This window comes from Melospiza melodia, chromosome 1 (genome assembly GCF_035770615.1).
Source record: "Melospiza melodia melodia isolate bMelMel2 chromosome 1, bMelMel2.pri, whole genome shotgun sequence".
NCBI lineage: Eukaryota > Metazoa > Chordata > Aves > Passeriformes > Passerellidae > Melospiza > Melospiza melodia.
This window is the reverse complement of record NC_086194.1, coordinates 13,320,642-13,337,332: the sequence shown is the minus strand read 5'-3', so window position 1 is coordinate 13,337,332 and position 16,691 is coordinate 13,320,642. Positions and strand designations below refer to the sequence as shown.

The 16,691-nt window shown below is 37.0% G+C and overlaps 1 non-coding gene across 1 annotated transcript; it reads left to right on the top strand.

Annotated features, from left to right (window-relative positions):
- Nucleotides 1–12,225: 12,225 nt before the first annotated feature.
- On the top strand, nt 12,226–12,297 carry TRNAG-UCC (transfer RNA glycine (anticodon UCC)). The gene has a single exon. It is a non-coding gene; the product is annotated as a tRNA-Gly (tRNA).
- The last annotated feature ends 4,394 nt before the right edge of the window (nt 12,298–16,691 follow it).

Sequence of the window (16,691 nt, the reverse complement as noted above, 5' to 3'; positions counted from 1 at the left end):
GTAAAAAGAAAAGTGTGTAATAGTATAAGGAAAAGAGTACTCTGCCTGAATCTGACCTATAATGCACAGCATCAGAACAAGAAGAGCAGCAAGACTCAGAAAACATTTATGAGAGTTGGACCCCTTCTTTCTTCATAAAAGATTCATGTAATAAATTTACAAGTGCAAGAAGATATAACCACAGTAAATAGCAGATGAGTTAGGGCAACTAGTTTTGAAATCCTCCCCCAAATCAGATTATTTTCATTTTTCAGTGTTTGGAAGAACAGCATCCCTATTGTTTTGATGAGTTTTGAAATAATGCAGTTAGAGAACAGTTGTGTTTGTATGATGGGACAATTTAGAAAGTGTGGGAGTGGAAGAAGATGGGAAGCACCATAAAATTACTGCTGCATCCTGCAACCTGTGGTGTGAAATATGGCATAGAAACATGGAGGGTCTGTTTGGTTTGTAAATCTGTTTTATAGACACAAATGTTTTCTCAGCAGGGAAAGAGTCTTGTGTGGGCTGAGTTCTGTGATGCCTTCATTGATTCCATCATCATCATCATCATCCCGGAGACCTCTTTGTGATCAGTGAGAAGTTCCTCATGGACTATGCACTGGAAAGTTTGGGTTTAGGGGGCAGGCTGACTATATATTTTTTTTCTTTCGATAAGAGAAACAAAAAGGCATTTCTTAAAACATTTATACACAAAATATTTTGCTTTGTGCCTTTTTTTTTTAAAGTCTTATTTAACTGCTACCTTAATTAAATTACTGAAACTTAGCACCAAATGCTATGCTGGCCTTTGTACAATTAGTTGGTTAAAGCTTAAATTTCCATGAATTCAGAGAGAATCTCTGACTTCAGTCTGGTAGGAGGTGGTCTATATTACCCCATAGCATGAGACTTATCTGTTATGTGATGTTAAAGATCAGCTTATGATATTCAGTCTCTCAGCTCTTTTTGGAGAAGAAAAACTCAGACTAGAATTACTACTTTATAGTCAGATTATTTTGCAACATCTTCAGCAAACAAAGTATCTTGCTATTTAATGTCAGATACAGATATTCTCTATGAAATCAGAACATATACTATTTTTTTGAGTTCTAATGGCTAATACAATCAACAAATAAAAATATAAAATTATTAAATGTTGATAGGTTGTTCTTTTCTAGATTTATTTTAAACATAGTCAACCAGCACAATAAGCCTCATCATCAACATCCTCATAAATAACTTCATGCCTCATTCAGACTCTGGCATCTGTTTATAGCCAATAAATAAAACCATAATAAAGATTTACGACTGAATAGACAGCATATCATTGATTAATTAATGATTTCATTGGTGTTTATTGATGACTCACTGCAACATTCTTGGTTCAGAGATATAGTTAATTATATGTTTTAGGTAAAGGCAACCTGACCTTACAGATACTAAGAATCAAATACAGGTGATCAAAGGTTCTGTAAATTCAGACTTTAATAAGAATGGCATTTTAGGGGATGTGGAATGTAGGAAGGGAACCTGTTTAGTACCAGTCCAGATCACTAATACTTCTGAAGTCTCATCTATATTTTATTTAATTTCTGCCCTGTTAATTTTATATTAAAAGCTTTTTTTTTTTTCATATTTCATCATGTAGACTTTCTTAGGACAATTATACCCTTTTCATTCTTCTTTTTTTCTTGTGGGAATTTAATTTTTTCTTTGACTTATTTCAAATATTTTTATTTAGTAATGGCAGAATTACAAGTTAACCATTATTCCAGGGTCTAGGGAGCAATGACACATTGTTGACACTGTGCTTGTTCTCACAGAAAGAGGCAGGAATGTGTCAATAATTAACTACGTAGGCTCTCACTAATGTGATAGATGAGGCACCATGTATCTGCAGATATCTTCTAAAACGTGATATATTATACTTTTTTTTTTCTCCCAACAGGGTGGAATTATATTATGAATAAACCTGCAATCAGGTGAAAGCAAACTCATTTGAGGCCTTTTTGATACTTAGGAGTTAACAAGGTTTGACTGTATAATTTAGCAAAGTTTGCAAACTTCCACCTAATTAAAATGAAATGGGCTGATGCAGAAAATGTGTGGAAAAAACCCCCCATGCTTCATAGCTTATGTTCTCAACTCAAACCTAAAAAAACCTTACCAAGTCAGGTATAAATTCTCCTTTGTGTTCCAGCTGTGACTACAAAACCAGATTAGAAATAAGGAATTTATCCTATGTGATGCAGAAATAAGAGCGAAACTCATGAAAACTGAAACCAACTGTGCTTCTATTTCTGTTCACTGAGCATAGAGTGACAGATGACAATGATTGTAGAGGCTCCATCCATCAGATTTAATGACCTCCTTTTAAAATTGCTTAAGCATTCAACAATAAGACATATAATCATATTACAACACTTCTCTCAGTAAAAATAATTCACCTGTAAGTAAGAGGGAATAAAAACCAGGCAATTAGTACTCAAGAAAAATACAGATTTTAAAACACTGTAAGTGAAGGCAAAAGATGTATTGGTACCTGTGATTATGCCTCTACAAGGTTATTCTATCTATTATAGCTGTAGGTGTTGTGTAAAACACTTAGTATTTTTTCCAAAGAACAAAAGTGCCATTCTATTTGGAGCATGAAACTGGCTACAGAAATTGGTGGCTGTGGGGACTGGGCAGCTGATTTAGCCTGTGACTGTGTCACAACCAAACCTGCTGCAGCATAGAGTCACCTTACCAACAAAATATTTTTGACACATTGATACTGAAAAATGTCTTGATTATATTGAATAACAGATGATTTCACCATCTGTACTAGTTTCAGAAGTGTCATAGGCATCAGCTGGAATATGAAATTTGTACCCACGTTATAAATCCCTCTGCTGTGCTTTGTTTTCTTTCCCTGTTCAGATTCATGCCTTCATTTCTTGCTCCTACTTCTAACAGCAGTTTCATTGAGATCATAATAATTAGCCACTATCTATGATCTTAATCTTATTTCATTTAGAATTTTTATTTATGGATGATACTCTCCGTTTTCCTACTTGGGTTTTGTTGTTTATTTGTTTTATTTTTGTTTTGTTTGTTTCTGTTTTTTCTCTTTTTTCTTTTTCTTAATGTGTGGGGGTTTTGGTTTTGCTTTTGGGTTTTTTTTTTTGGCTTCCAAAGGAAACTAAAGAATAGAATAATAAACATTCAAAATATGACGACACTAAGAAAAGTGTGTTCTGTGGTTTAAGCCTATTTAGTTAGCTGCAGTCCCAGTGGGAATGAACTTTTTCCCTTGTTTTCTCTTCTCTAGTTTCTTTTGGATTATTGTATTTAATTTAATTTCATTAATTTCCATTTTCTTCTGTCATTCTTACTTTTTCTGATGTTTTCTTTTACATTTATTCAGCTTTTAGGAGCAAAAGCTTGAATATGTCAGAAAAGCATTCAACACTTCACTCTAATGTTCTTGAAATACCTCTTTCTTCACAATTATCTGTTTTGTAGAAGTTTCACTTTTATCCATGGATTGCATCCTAGACAATTCTTTCCCTTATATCCATATTTTTTTTGTGGTATATCTCCAAAACATCAATTAAACAATACTTCTTTCATTAGGCCTCCTTTTGTTTCCAGAATAATGAAGAATTTCCTCAAAGAAAAGGTCAGATGATACGGAAGGTCTCTATTAGATTTCTAAAAATAATGGTGTTTCTAGAGGAGAGCACAAGTTTTCCTGGTAAGGCATGATTTTCAGGCTGTGTTGAGCACCTGCAGCTCCCACTAACTTTGGAGGAATGTGTGCATCCCATCATCTCTGAAAAATTAGCCCAGTGCCCTTCCACTGCACTTCTCCAGCCTGCCAAACACAACAGGAACCCAGTGGAAGTAAAGGGATTTATCTTGAAACAGGTGCACATGTGGATTGAGGAGGGAGGAAAAAGGGAATGTCTGTTAGCAAACCATGCTCGCCCACTTGATATTTCATCTAAAGTTATATAACTGCTCATTTCATATGACCAACTTGCTGGCTATGGTTTCTTTGGAAAAAATACAGTAGATGATGCTAAATAGAGACAGAATGAAAAAAGTGAAAGGAGGGAGTTAAAACTACTTAACACCGGTTAAACCCAAACAACCCATATAATTTGGTACAGAAAAAAATAGAGTAGTATAAAGACATTTTATTTTCAGTAGACAGTTTACAAGGGATTTGGTCAATGCTTCTGAGTCTTTGTAAGAAATTATCCTGAATATGAGATATACTAGTCCTTAAGGTGGAAAAATTTGCCAAAGAAAACTTATTTTATCAGGAAAAGTCAGAAGTTATTGCCTCGGCATTCAGGAATAGAACTGCAGACTCTGCACTGAGTTTCAAACAGCAAGAAAAGGAAAGAAAGGTCTACACAGCTCTCAGACAGTCCCCCCTGCCAAAATAGGCAGGCAAGGGGGAAGGTGGGGTGCTTGAGAGAGAAGTGCCTAAAGCATCTGTTGTATTTTAATAGTTATCAAACTGACATGCAAAGAATAAAGAATTCAGAATGCCTTCACTAGAACTATCTGATTAAAATCCATTTTCTTACTAATACAACTATACAGAAAATACTCTTTTCCTCTGGGGTGTTTGTGAGACTTGCTGTCTTAAGAAGCCAAGAGACAAAAGCGTCAGTGAAAGGTGTATTGCACATCTTCAGCTAATACAGCCACGACACCCACATATTTCCTTATAAAGATATCAGAATGTGCTGGTTTCAGAAGCACTAAGCTGGGTATGATGGAGCAATTAAAGAAAGGGAAACTGGTATGATGACTTGCCAGACCTTGCTTGAACTTGTCTTGGCCTGTTTTGAGTGTCTTTCTTCCTTGTTAAGCCATAACATCTTTTCAAAGAGTAGATGTCTACTCCCTGATTGGCCTAACTTGTGCTTATCTTCCAATAATATTATATGATGTAACACTATTTTTTATACCTATATTTATAACAATTTTAATGGCATTTGATTTCTATTAGGTAGAGAATTTTAAATAAGAGAATTTGATGAGTTTGGTAAATGCTGGACTATTAAGTCTAACTTTTTTGCATTTTATTTAGATTTTAGAAGGGCTAATAATAAATTCTTTCCTTAATATATCTGGCATCCCATAAAAAGAGTTAGAAATCAACACATAAAAATTTGGTAACTTCAGTTACCAATAATGGCAATTTAAATCTATTATATTACACCAAATCTGAGGGAACTGATCTCTATTTTTAACCAAAGCAACTGTGAGTCAACTTGATTTGCAGTGAATATGAATTATGCTCATGCTCCATAGTACAATTTGGTTTTGCAGATAATGATTAATGCTTGAAGGACATACAGACAATTCAGCAGCTCAGCTGATGTCCGATAACCTGGTGAACCAGACTAGCTAGAGGATTAGGTATCAAAGTAATCAAATTCTAAACCAAATCATAACAAAAGAAAGGTAAGAAAAGGTATCCAGTGTACCCAAATCTGTTCTATTAAGCATTTACAGTTAATCCAATGGAATGTTGGTATGACTTCTAATGTAATTTAATTTTTATACAATAAAACTCCAATTTAAGAACTATTCAAGAGTTTCTACATAAAGTTTTGATTAAAATAATGTAATTATCAGTATAGAAAGCTACATTAGCATAAGCAAATCTCAGAGCAGCTCTGTCGTACTTCAGATGAGGAGTATTGAGCTGAAAAACTTTAATTCCAAATTAACTTGCACAGAAATTGACACTTAGATAATAAAACGCATTAATTATGACTGATAAAGTTATTTTTGTGCACTTGTGTTTATAAATTCAGTCTTAATCACTCCTACCAATATTAAGACTGAACTGAAGAATTGTCTTTCCTCAATGGCAGCAAAAATTGCAAAAAATAAAAACTTTTCCCTCTAAAATGAGTATGTATTTTGAACTAATTTTTTTTATAACAAGCTTTCCCAGCTGTCCTGTGCAGGTCTGGGAATTAGAATTTGATGATCCCTGTGGGTTCCTTCCCGCTCGGGATACTCTATGGTTCTAAAATGTCTGAGCCTGACAGTCCTGACCAGGGATACCTACAGGCCAAACCTCAGACAAAAGCCATTACAAGTCGAGCACTGAGGAATGCCCACAATCACAACAGTGATTAAACATTTCCCCATTTCCATAGAAGTGAATTTCTACGCGGAAGTGCAAGAATCAAGCAGCTTAATTGCTCATTTTTCTGTGAGCCTCTGGGACAGGGAATGTTAGCTTATTTAATGCATAAATACTCCAGAGTAATTTCCCCCATATTTATTTTCCACTAGAGCATCAATCATACTCATTTGACAGGGCTCTGGAAAGCATAGTCTTTTGGACTGACCATAAAAAATGAAATATGTCAACCTTTTCAGAAGGTGAAGGTAGAAATGAAATCCCTACACAACTAAAGGCAAGCACCCTGTCACACATATTTCCATGTGCATATTTCCCTAAAGATGCAGAACTTAGTAATTCCCTGTTATTCCCCTTCCCTTCAGCCCTTTCAGCTCCTAGAAAGATGGAGATGGAGTAAAACAGAATCTCAGACTCAAGAACAATGTTTAAATGTCCAGCATTATATAGCAAAGATAGATTATATCTAATCTTTTATTTATCTTTGCCATATAATGTTCAGCATTATATAGCAAAGATAAATAAAAAAGCTAAATTATTTCTGTAGCCAAAACCAATCAGGATAACCTAGGCTAAAACAAAAGAAAAAACTTTTCCCTTAAAAGAGATAGTAAGAAAGGAAAGGGTAAAATAGAGTGACACCATAAGTCTGGATGTTTTTCTATGGTTCTGAATTTTTCTACTAAAAAAATCCTATTTTCAATCAGGTCTTTGTGCTCAGGCTTCACAGTCAAATCTTCCAGTGATGTCTTCTAAAGTTAGGTGAAGGCTGTGGGTGTGCCTTTTCTTGCTTAAAGAACATGCCAAGAAACAGGAAATATGCCAAGAAAAGGAGGAATGGGAAGAAAGGAGTGTTCTGGAGGGTAAAAATAAAAGAAAAAATGGCCTACTGGATCTTTGAGTGTCTTTAATAACATATGACATTATCTATATGACATGTACATCTGTAGAAACAAAGAGGTTCTTTTACTACTCTTGTCTGATACTGTGTCTATAAATCTGATCATCTAGAACAGATATTGGTATGAAAAGGTGTGCAAATATAAGGATGCAAATGACTAAAGCCTCCCTACTTAAAGATTTCAGATGGGTTTAGTAAATCTGGAATAGTAACAGGAGAGTGTATAGCTACCTTCTTGAATAAACCACATTAATTTGAAGAAAAAAAAACCCAACACCGTTTTTCTAATAATCCTCTTCATTTGGGGTTGGATTTTTAAAAATGTCTGTTTGAATTTTCATGGAATAGAGAAAATTAAGTGTCTTCTGTTCCCTTGAAGTACCATAGAAAGCCAGTAAAGGTCTGGTTGATTGAGCAGCTAATTTCTAAATATTAAGTAATTTTGTTACTCCTGGAAACATCTAAATCACTGCTGGATGGCTGGTATCTACTCTGCCCAAAAATATCAATATCCATATATTAATAAACCTCAAAATTTGTCTCCTCAGGTGATATCTCCAAGTAACATAACAGCTAATAGAACCAGTCAGACTGTGAAAGAATGGGAATTGTCATTTTATAATTTATAATTTCTATAAAAATCTGTCTATACTAAAGCCACGATGTGTAAAACTTTTGAGCTAAACACTTCCTATTTTTAACACTGATAGGAAGAGGCCCATCCAGAAGGTGATTAATTAGTTTATTTTAGACACTTAACCAGGGCTGTGATGGCCTTGGAGATGAACCTGAAATGAGCTACTCCCTGAGGTGCCCATGCACATTAATACCCAGCATCCCAGCTTCTGAACCCAAGTGACTACATGGAAAAAAGTCTTAGTTCAGGTTTTCATTAAACTTCCATCAAAGAAAAGCTAAAGAAAAAAACCAGTAATGGCTTAGGAATAATTTAAGACATTTTAATTTAATTTTTTTTAATATATTTTGGGCAAACTTGCTATATTTTCAGTTGATTTCTTCATCAGAATAAGTACAAGAAGTTGACTGCTGATTTTTTATTTTAGCTGTACTATGCTAGCCTTGTTGAGGCTTCCCTGCATCTGATGTTGTGAGCTCTCCTTCAAATTAGGAATATTATTTCTCAGGAAATTTTATTTTATTTTTTTCAAGTTAGCAGCTATCTATTTATTTTACTATTATGAATTTTACATACACCAGAGAAAGAATCTTATTGCTGCCATTAAAGTTCAGTTACTTAGTGGCAGAGAAAAGAATACTTTGCTTATTTTCATATTAATAGATGTTAATAAAAATCCTCAGAGAGGATCATGAGAAATTATAGTGTTTCTAAGATTTTATATAAAGTCCAAAATCATACCTTTTTTGAGAAGGGAAAAAGTAATTTCTGACTGTTATAAATAAAGGCAACTAAGTTAACTAGCATTACAAATGTTAAACAATATTTGCAAGACTTGCTGATGAACAGCAACAAGTCAGGAATTTTGAAATGCCATATTTGCAGTCTATTTTAAAGTATTTCTAAATTTGAGTAGTAATCTTCTTTGATAAAGATAAACATGTGTTTATGTGTATGTTATCTTTATTTTATCTTGAGGACTGATCATTCATGGAGATTGGTCTTGATAGAAAAAAGCTCATAACTAACTATGTGAACACTTTGGAGAAAAGTGTTTACTAAAAGTGAAATAGGTAACTAATACAATCAGTTTATGTATAAAAGAATATCATTCATGAGAATGGTAAGATATTCAAACAAAAGTCCTATGAATGTTGGCTGTTATTTTTCATTAAACTTACACTTGGCTGATCCTAAGTAAATTAGTTCTAAAACCATTTTGTAAAGCTTTTAATTTTTATTTGTATTGGTGCATTAGGTCTAACTACGTACAACTTTCAAACAGCTCCAAAGGATCAAATTTATGTAATGTTTGCTACATATTTAGGAAGTTTTCTCTGCCAAAATTTAGAATTTAGATGTCTTTAATTTGAAGATTTAATGCTGTTTTTTTTTTTTTTTTTTTTTTTTTTTTTTCCAGAGAAGTTGATAAAACTTGTAATAGACAATAGACATATTCTGTTCCTATGGTGGCACTGAAGAGTTTTTAAATTTCCTGGAATATGTTGTTCTTATTTCCAACATTTTTCTCTGATAAGGACTGAGGAATCCTTGGCTCTGAGGTATAACCATGTATTTCTTCCACACTAAGTAAACTAAAATCTCTACTCTGCAGAGAAGCTTATTGCCAGAAAACTGGACAAATTTAGTGTTGGCAAAACCCAGGTTTTATTTTTTTCATTTTAATATTTTAGAGATTCCTACAGGCTGTGGATCTGCACCACATCAATAATGCAATTAGCCAAGGCTGTAAACCAAAAGCACATGTGGCATGCCCAGGTCCTCAGCAGTGACAGGGGTCACCAGCAGTGGGCAAGGGATGTCCCCTGGCAGAGGAGCCACCTGCAGGGAGCAGCCTTTGAAGCAAGGGTTAATGGAGAGGTTAGCATGGTGATGCGCTAAGTGGCTGAAGATGATGTTGCAGCAAAAACAGTCACAGGTGCAACTTATTGGGTGTAAGCCCCAACAAAGAAAACCTTTAATGAGAAAGCAGAGGGTGTCTTGTGGTTATGTGTGCAGTTGGAACACTTTTAATTATGCCACAGCAAAATGCTTCCTCTCAGCTAAAAGCTGCATGCAGTAGACTCATAGCAAACAGATTTGTTGCCTAGTGAATTAAAACCAGATTAGGAAATGCTACCATTGCTCATTCTTCGTGTTCTGGTAAGACATAATAAGGGTTAATTTGATCTGCTTGGTCATCAAGGGCTACTGGAACCTGTGTGCATCTGTGTGTGTGTGAGAGAGAGAAGGAGGCAAAACAAATAACCAGGACAAATTTCATGCAGAGCCCCTGATTTGGCAGTGTGTGTCTATTGCCTGAACATGCAGGAGTTTAGGAGGCTTTGCATTTGAGACTGGAAAACTGATGTCAGATTTCAGCAGATTTCCAGGTGCTTACAGATGTCCAGAAGTGTTTCTAGAATTCCTTAAGAAGGATAAGACTACTCTGACTTTGGGAATGTGGCCCTCTGAGTTAATCTGCCAGTTTTGCTGCTTAAATACTTCAGGAATCTCATGCAGTTTTATGAGCTGGTGTGCAGGCGGCTGCCTTTCAGAGATCAGCTTAGCCTGTCCCACTTCTCTGTCCTGTTCTGTCTATAAACCTCAGCTTCCAGCTTTCTCAGAGCTGGCATTCCTCATTCAGTGCTTTATTTCAATTCAATGGGGGCCCATCTATCTTTCCACTGTTTTAAAATCACTTTCTTCATTCTGCAATGCCTTAAAATACAGGATAGTGAGTTCACAAAGATGTAGTTAAGACTAGAAGTTGAAGGAAGAGAAATATCATTCTTATAAGAACATCCACACTTCTTCCAGGCTTACTTCTTTACTAAAGTTATTCAAATTTTCTAAAGAGTAATTATTTTCAAATGTTTGTTCACAGAATTTCAGGTTCCATGGAATTTTTCTGCAAGGAAGTATATAAAGAATAACCATTTTTGATGATTGTTAAACCACAGTTTTCAGTAACATTGGAAAAAACTCTCACTAGGCTTAAATTTACTAGAAAATATTTATGGTGCCTACAGATTAGTGGAAAAGCATGAAAATCATCACAATAAACTATGTGTTTTTCAGAAGTGATTATGATCAGTGAGTTTGGTGTGTCCCATTTTGTCAAGGATCTGTGTAAAAAGGTTCCATAACAAATGCACAGAAAAAGTGGTTCTCAAAAGCAGTGGCTTGCTGTTCATGCACCACATGGCTGAAATGTGAGTTTGCACAGCAACACATGAGCACTGCATGTCACACACAGTCAAAATGGACTCTGCACCATTCAGCAGACCCCTCTTTGTTCTGTTAAATCTTAGTTATAAATACACTTAATGTAACATTACATCCTCATGAGCTGTTTGCAGAGCATTCCAAATAGGATCTCAGCTGATTTTGATGACTTTTAAAGTAAAATATGATAAGAAAAGGAGAGAAGGTTCCATATCCTTACTATGGTGTAACTGTGCATGACAGACTTTCATTTAAGGCTGCAAAAACTGTCATCTATACCAGCACTTTTAAAATGGTCAGATTATTGGGGGGCCTTCTATGGACCGATTAATTACTCAGATGCCAAGTGACAGAAAGTGACAGGATTGATGGATGTCTGACCAATATTACATCTTAAAACTTTTCTGATTACCACTGCAGGAAGCTGAAGACAGAGGATTTGAGAATGAGAGGCATGAAGGTTTCTCTTTGTAGGACCTCTCTGCTGGCACAGAATGGTTTCTACCACAAACTTGCTGAGATTCCTACTTGTTAAGAGCCATATCTGCTTGTAAGCAGGACATTCTCAGAAGTGAAATCACAGATGCCTTAGAGTGCCCTGGGTTATTCATAGGATATTCTCACACCATGTGAGTTTTTTTGAGATTTCGTTCTTCTAAAATACTTTGTTGGCTCTATCCACCACACATTATTCCACAAAAAAGTATTCAAGTTTGAGATTCAGCATTTCAGGGCGGTGTTTCAGATAACCCTCTTCCAAATATCAATCTTTTGAAACTCTATTTAGTTTATTTCCAGCTATATTTTCTGTGTAATCTTATGTTTCTTTGGATGATACTGAGAAGACAAAAGCAGTAGTTGATGGAAAGGAGAAGATATGTTGTTTTTTAAAACTTTTTCCACCTAATTTTTCAGACATGAGATAAAAATATCATCTGCAACATTAATGCTGGAAAGACTATTTCTTTTCTTAAAAAATGAAGATGCTTATTTCATCAGATGTCAGCCAGCCTTTTTTTCCAGTTGTGCACTGTCCCCCTTCTGAAGGTTTTAATCCTATTTGGGATTTCTTTTAAACCAATCAGGGCATTGGAAACATTTTACTGAACAAAACTTTATTATCAGTGTTTAAAAACAAAGCAAACAATCTTCTAATTTTCTAGTAGCCTTGGAAGCCGTGGAGAAAACTGGAATGGCTCCCTCAGTAGCTTTTTGCTGTGTTTGAGGGCAGGCAGTGAATCCTGAGGGCAAACTGGGAATGAAGGGAAGCAGGAAAGGAAGGAGTGAGGCAAGCAGGGAGGTTTCTCCACCGCGGCGTTGGTGGTATAGTGGTGAGCATAGCTGCCTTCCAAGCAGTTGACCCGGGTTCGATTCCCGGCCAACGCAGCTTTATTTTGACGCCGTTCCGAGCGGGGTGAGGAGGTGCTGCCATCCCTTGATCCCGTCCATCCTCAGGGATGCGAGCGCCGGGAAGAGCTGGGGTACGGCCGGGCGGGGAGAGCAGGACTGGGGGCGCGGGTGGGAATCCCACGGGGCCAAAAAGCCAGCGAAGATGTCTCCTTCAGAATGAGAGAAGGGGGTGACTGTGGCTTTATTGCACACAGGAATTGTCCATAGCTGAAAGCAGCTTCCTTTGTGCTGGTGAGAGTGTCGGTCGCTTCTGGAGCAGTGGCGGTGTCTAGGACTGGCCTCAGTACTGGAGATTATTGGGAATTGTGGAGAAAGAAGTCTATACAAGGATGGTTGGAGGCCGTGGCAGTTCTGATCTGAAGAAAGAAGAGAGGGCAAAGAAGGGGAATCTTATTAATAGGAGAAAATATCTGAAGGCAGGGTGAGAATGGAATGGAGCCAGGCTGTGCACAGGGGTGCCCAGTGGCAGGACAAAAGGGAAAGGGCAGGGACATGTTGGAAGGTGCCCTCTGAACTTAAAGAAGCACTTTTTCATTTTGGTCGCTGAGCACTAGTGCAGGTTGCCCAGAGGGAAGGTTGTGGAGTCTCCTCCCTGGAGATTTTAAAAAGCTATTTGGATATGGTCGTGGACAACTAAGGGCTCCTGCTTCAGCATCAGGGTCGAGCAGATGGCATCCAGAGGTCCCTTACAACCTCAGCCCTTCTGTGCATCAAGCCAAGCAATCCAGCCAAGGTGAGAGCTGAGGGCAGAGGAGCACACAAGGTGTTTGTGATTTCTCCAGGAGGGGGAACAGAACCAGGAGGGAGCTGAGGCAAGGCAGCCAGGGAAGGTGTGTCACTCCAGCACTGCTAGAGCAGTGCATACAAGCTGTGATTCACCACAGAGACAGCAGCTGGTGCCTTCTGATGATAGAGCAGAGTCAAGCACCTCCCAGGAAGACTCGCTGTCTGTGCCCAGTCAGGTCTCTGAGAGGGCCAACCAGTTCTGGTGATGCAATTAATCACTGTCAATCCCATGGCTCAGAATCTTGTTATACTTGAAATCTGACTCTTGACAACTCTTTCAGAGAAAATGTTCCATCCCAAAGCAATTTTGAAATAATTTCTATTATGTTTCCAAAAGCTGTTTATATGATGATTGCAGACAGGACCTACTTACATGGTGGGCTGCGGTGAATGGAAGAAAATGCAATTATAATGAATGTTCACCTCTTTTGTTTCAGAGTCCCTTTTAATTTTATTCCTCACAAAGGAGAAAATGCACTCATAGGTTTATAGAAATCAAAAGAAGGAAAGGGCTAAAGGTGCTGAGCTAGCCCAATGAGAAGTTCTAGCCATTTGCACTTCACAGCTGACTAAGAATCTGTAATGACTAGAGTTTCTAGGATGAGTGGAGAATAGGAGATACAGGCTGTGAAAATGCAGTTAAAATAGACCAGGTAGATTTACAAAAGATTGATATTGGGATGAGGACGAAACCTTCTAGAAGAGAAGAGGTTCTGGAAGCAGTGATTGGGTGGGAGACAAGGGACTGAAATTTAAACCAGAGGAGTTTTACCTTCCCAGATTCTTATGGAGGAGTTTTACCTTCCCAGATTCTTTAGTAACTTTGTTACTAAACTACTAAAATTAAGCTAATGGGTCAAAATGATTAATTGCCCTATTTGAATCATATTAGAATTCTACAGGGAAAAAAAAACCCCAAAAAACCAAATCAAACTTGTTTATATAAGCCTTGATCCAACTGGAGAGAAAACCCTCACATGAAAGCCTAGAAAATGCTCCAAAAGGAGCTGCTGAACCACCAGGGATGCTCCATTTCAGGGCAAAGTGAGAGGCTGGATGGAGCAAGCAAGGCATCACACCCTGTAGTACATGGGTTACTCAAGGTCTACTAACAGCCACTCCTATCAACTTCAGGCTTTAGACTGAGCTCTCAGGTGACAGGTGAAAAAGGAGACAACAACAATATAAAACTGCAGGAGGGATTTGGATTCAGTGTCCTACACGTCCACAAAATATAAGTCAATACTCTATGTACTTGCTCTTGTAGCAGTTCTCATATGTCACTATGCTTGCCAGATGTGTTTCTTACAGTTTCTTATATCTGTAGTAAGTGGAAATACAAAACTTGGTATTTTCTCATGACGTAAAGGCAGTAACTTTGCTGAAAACCTGTAAGCTATGAGATGCTTCTGGATTTTTAAATTTTTACTGCACAGGAGGGCAGTGGCATGTTTTTTTGTTCAGCTCTACTTTGACACCTCAGCTGGAATTGTGTAAAGTCTTGAGATGCCCTTGTAGTGGGCACAGTGGCAGCATTCTATGCTAGCAATACTCAATTATAGGGTCTCACAGCGGATTAGCAATGAGCTGTGATGCAGCTTTGCAATCAGCTCCCAGGAAAGGTACAGTGCCATTTTAGAAGAAGGATGAAAACCTCATTCACACACAACTTCATTCATAGAATTGTGTATTAGAACCAGAGTATCACAGAATGGCCTGGGTTGGAAGAGACCTTAAAGATCTTCTGGTTCCAACTCCCTGTCGTGGATGGAACTCCCCTTCACCAGATTGTTCCAAGTCCCATCCAACTTGGTCTTGAACACTTTCAGGGATGCAGCAGCCATAATTTCTCTGGGCAACCTGTTCCAGTGCCTCACCACCCTCACACTAAAGAATTTTTTCAATATCTAAACTACAACCACTCTCAGTTTGAAACCACTCCCCGTTGTCATGTCACTGTACACCCTTGTAAATATCCCTCCCTGTCTTTCATGTAGTTATTTGTCTTTGATTCATTCCCTTTTTTTGAGTACAGGGAAAGAATTTACCTATTGCTATTATGGATGGCTTCAAAACAGAAGGGAGAACTTACTCATTGCAGGAGCACATTATCTAAATATCAATAATAAATCCTCTACAAAATTTGCAGCACTCTTCTTGAAAAAAAAAAGAAGAAACAAAAGTCCTCGAGCTTTCCATCCACAATAATCTGAGATTTGATATTTTAAATATCAAGCATTAAACTTAAACATCAAACTATCAAATATTAAAACTTTTTTAAAAGAACATCACAATTGTTTAAACAGTTAATAAGCTGACTGATATAATTCTGCTGCATTCTTCAGCTTCCTGCTCTAGTTCTGTGTATTCACATTTTGACATTTGTCTTACAATTAATTTTTATAATTTTAGAGTATAAAGCAGATACATAAATTTAGTGTTTGCTGCACACTGAATGAAGTAAGTGTAAAAATATTGAGGATCCTGCACTTTTACATTCTTGGTGCTCAAGGAAAGAGAGAGGAAGGAAGGAAGGAAGGAAGGAAGGAAGGAAGGAAGGAAGGAAGGAAGGAAGGAAGGAAGGAAGGAAGGAAGGAAGGAAGGAAGGAAGGAAGGAAGGAAGGAAGGAAGGAAGGAAGGAAGGAAGGAAGGAAGGAAGGAAGGAAGAGAGAGAGAGAAAGGAGAGACACATATTTACACTCTCATGCCTTTCTGAGTGCATGATTTGACTAACATAGCCATAGCAGTCTTTCTGAAAAATGGATAATAACACAGCATATTTTTTTCCATTTCTTTTCTTCATCTCCTCAAAATAGACTCAGGTAGTTTTTATGCTCTAGCAAATTTTTGGACTATCCAGAAGGAAAACTATACTTCCAAGAATCTTATGAAAATTCCATTAACACACATCTTGGCCTGAGACTTCTTTGAACATCAAAGTAAGCTACAAGTTAATTCACTGGCATCCAGCTGCATTTGGTGCTATGCTCATCATAGTGAGGAGGCCTTTTTCAGTTTCCATCTTTCACTGCTTATGTCAAACAGTTTACAGAGAGGCAATATAAATTCAGACAGAGTGCTAGGAATGCCATCAATGAGTTTGGGAGTTTACATTGTGTTTGTGTGAGGTCACTGCATGTTGTCTTCAATGATCAATGGCCTGGTGAATGCTTTTAAAGCCAGGGGCTACCCTCAGTGTCTTCAGTTACTCCATGTTAGGTTATGTTTTATTAGAAGGGCTCAGGCAATTCTTCTCTTGCATTTTTTTATAATGGATTTGTGACTGTTCAGTGTTTTTTTGCGGCATTTCCCTGTATTCCTAACAAGAAGTCAGGTGACCAGTAAGATAAATGATATTTAACCTAGAGGTGACAGATGTAGCAGAGGTGAAAAGGTTATATCTATTAATAAACAAAGTTTGAAAGCCTTTTAGCACCATCTTTCACATCACTCTTATCTGACCTTTTGCACAAGATGACTTTCACAGGGTTATTACATTGAGTAGGGGAAAAAAAACAACTATTTTTGTGGTTTTTCTTTTTTTTTTAATTAAAAAAAATGAATCATTAAGAATTTCAAGTTGT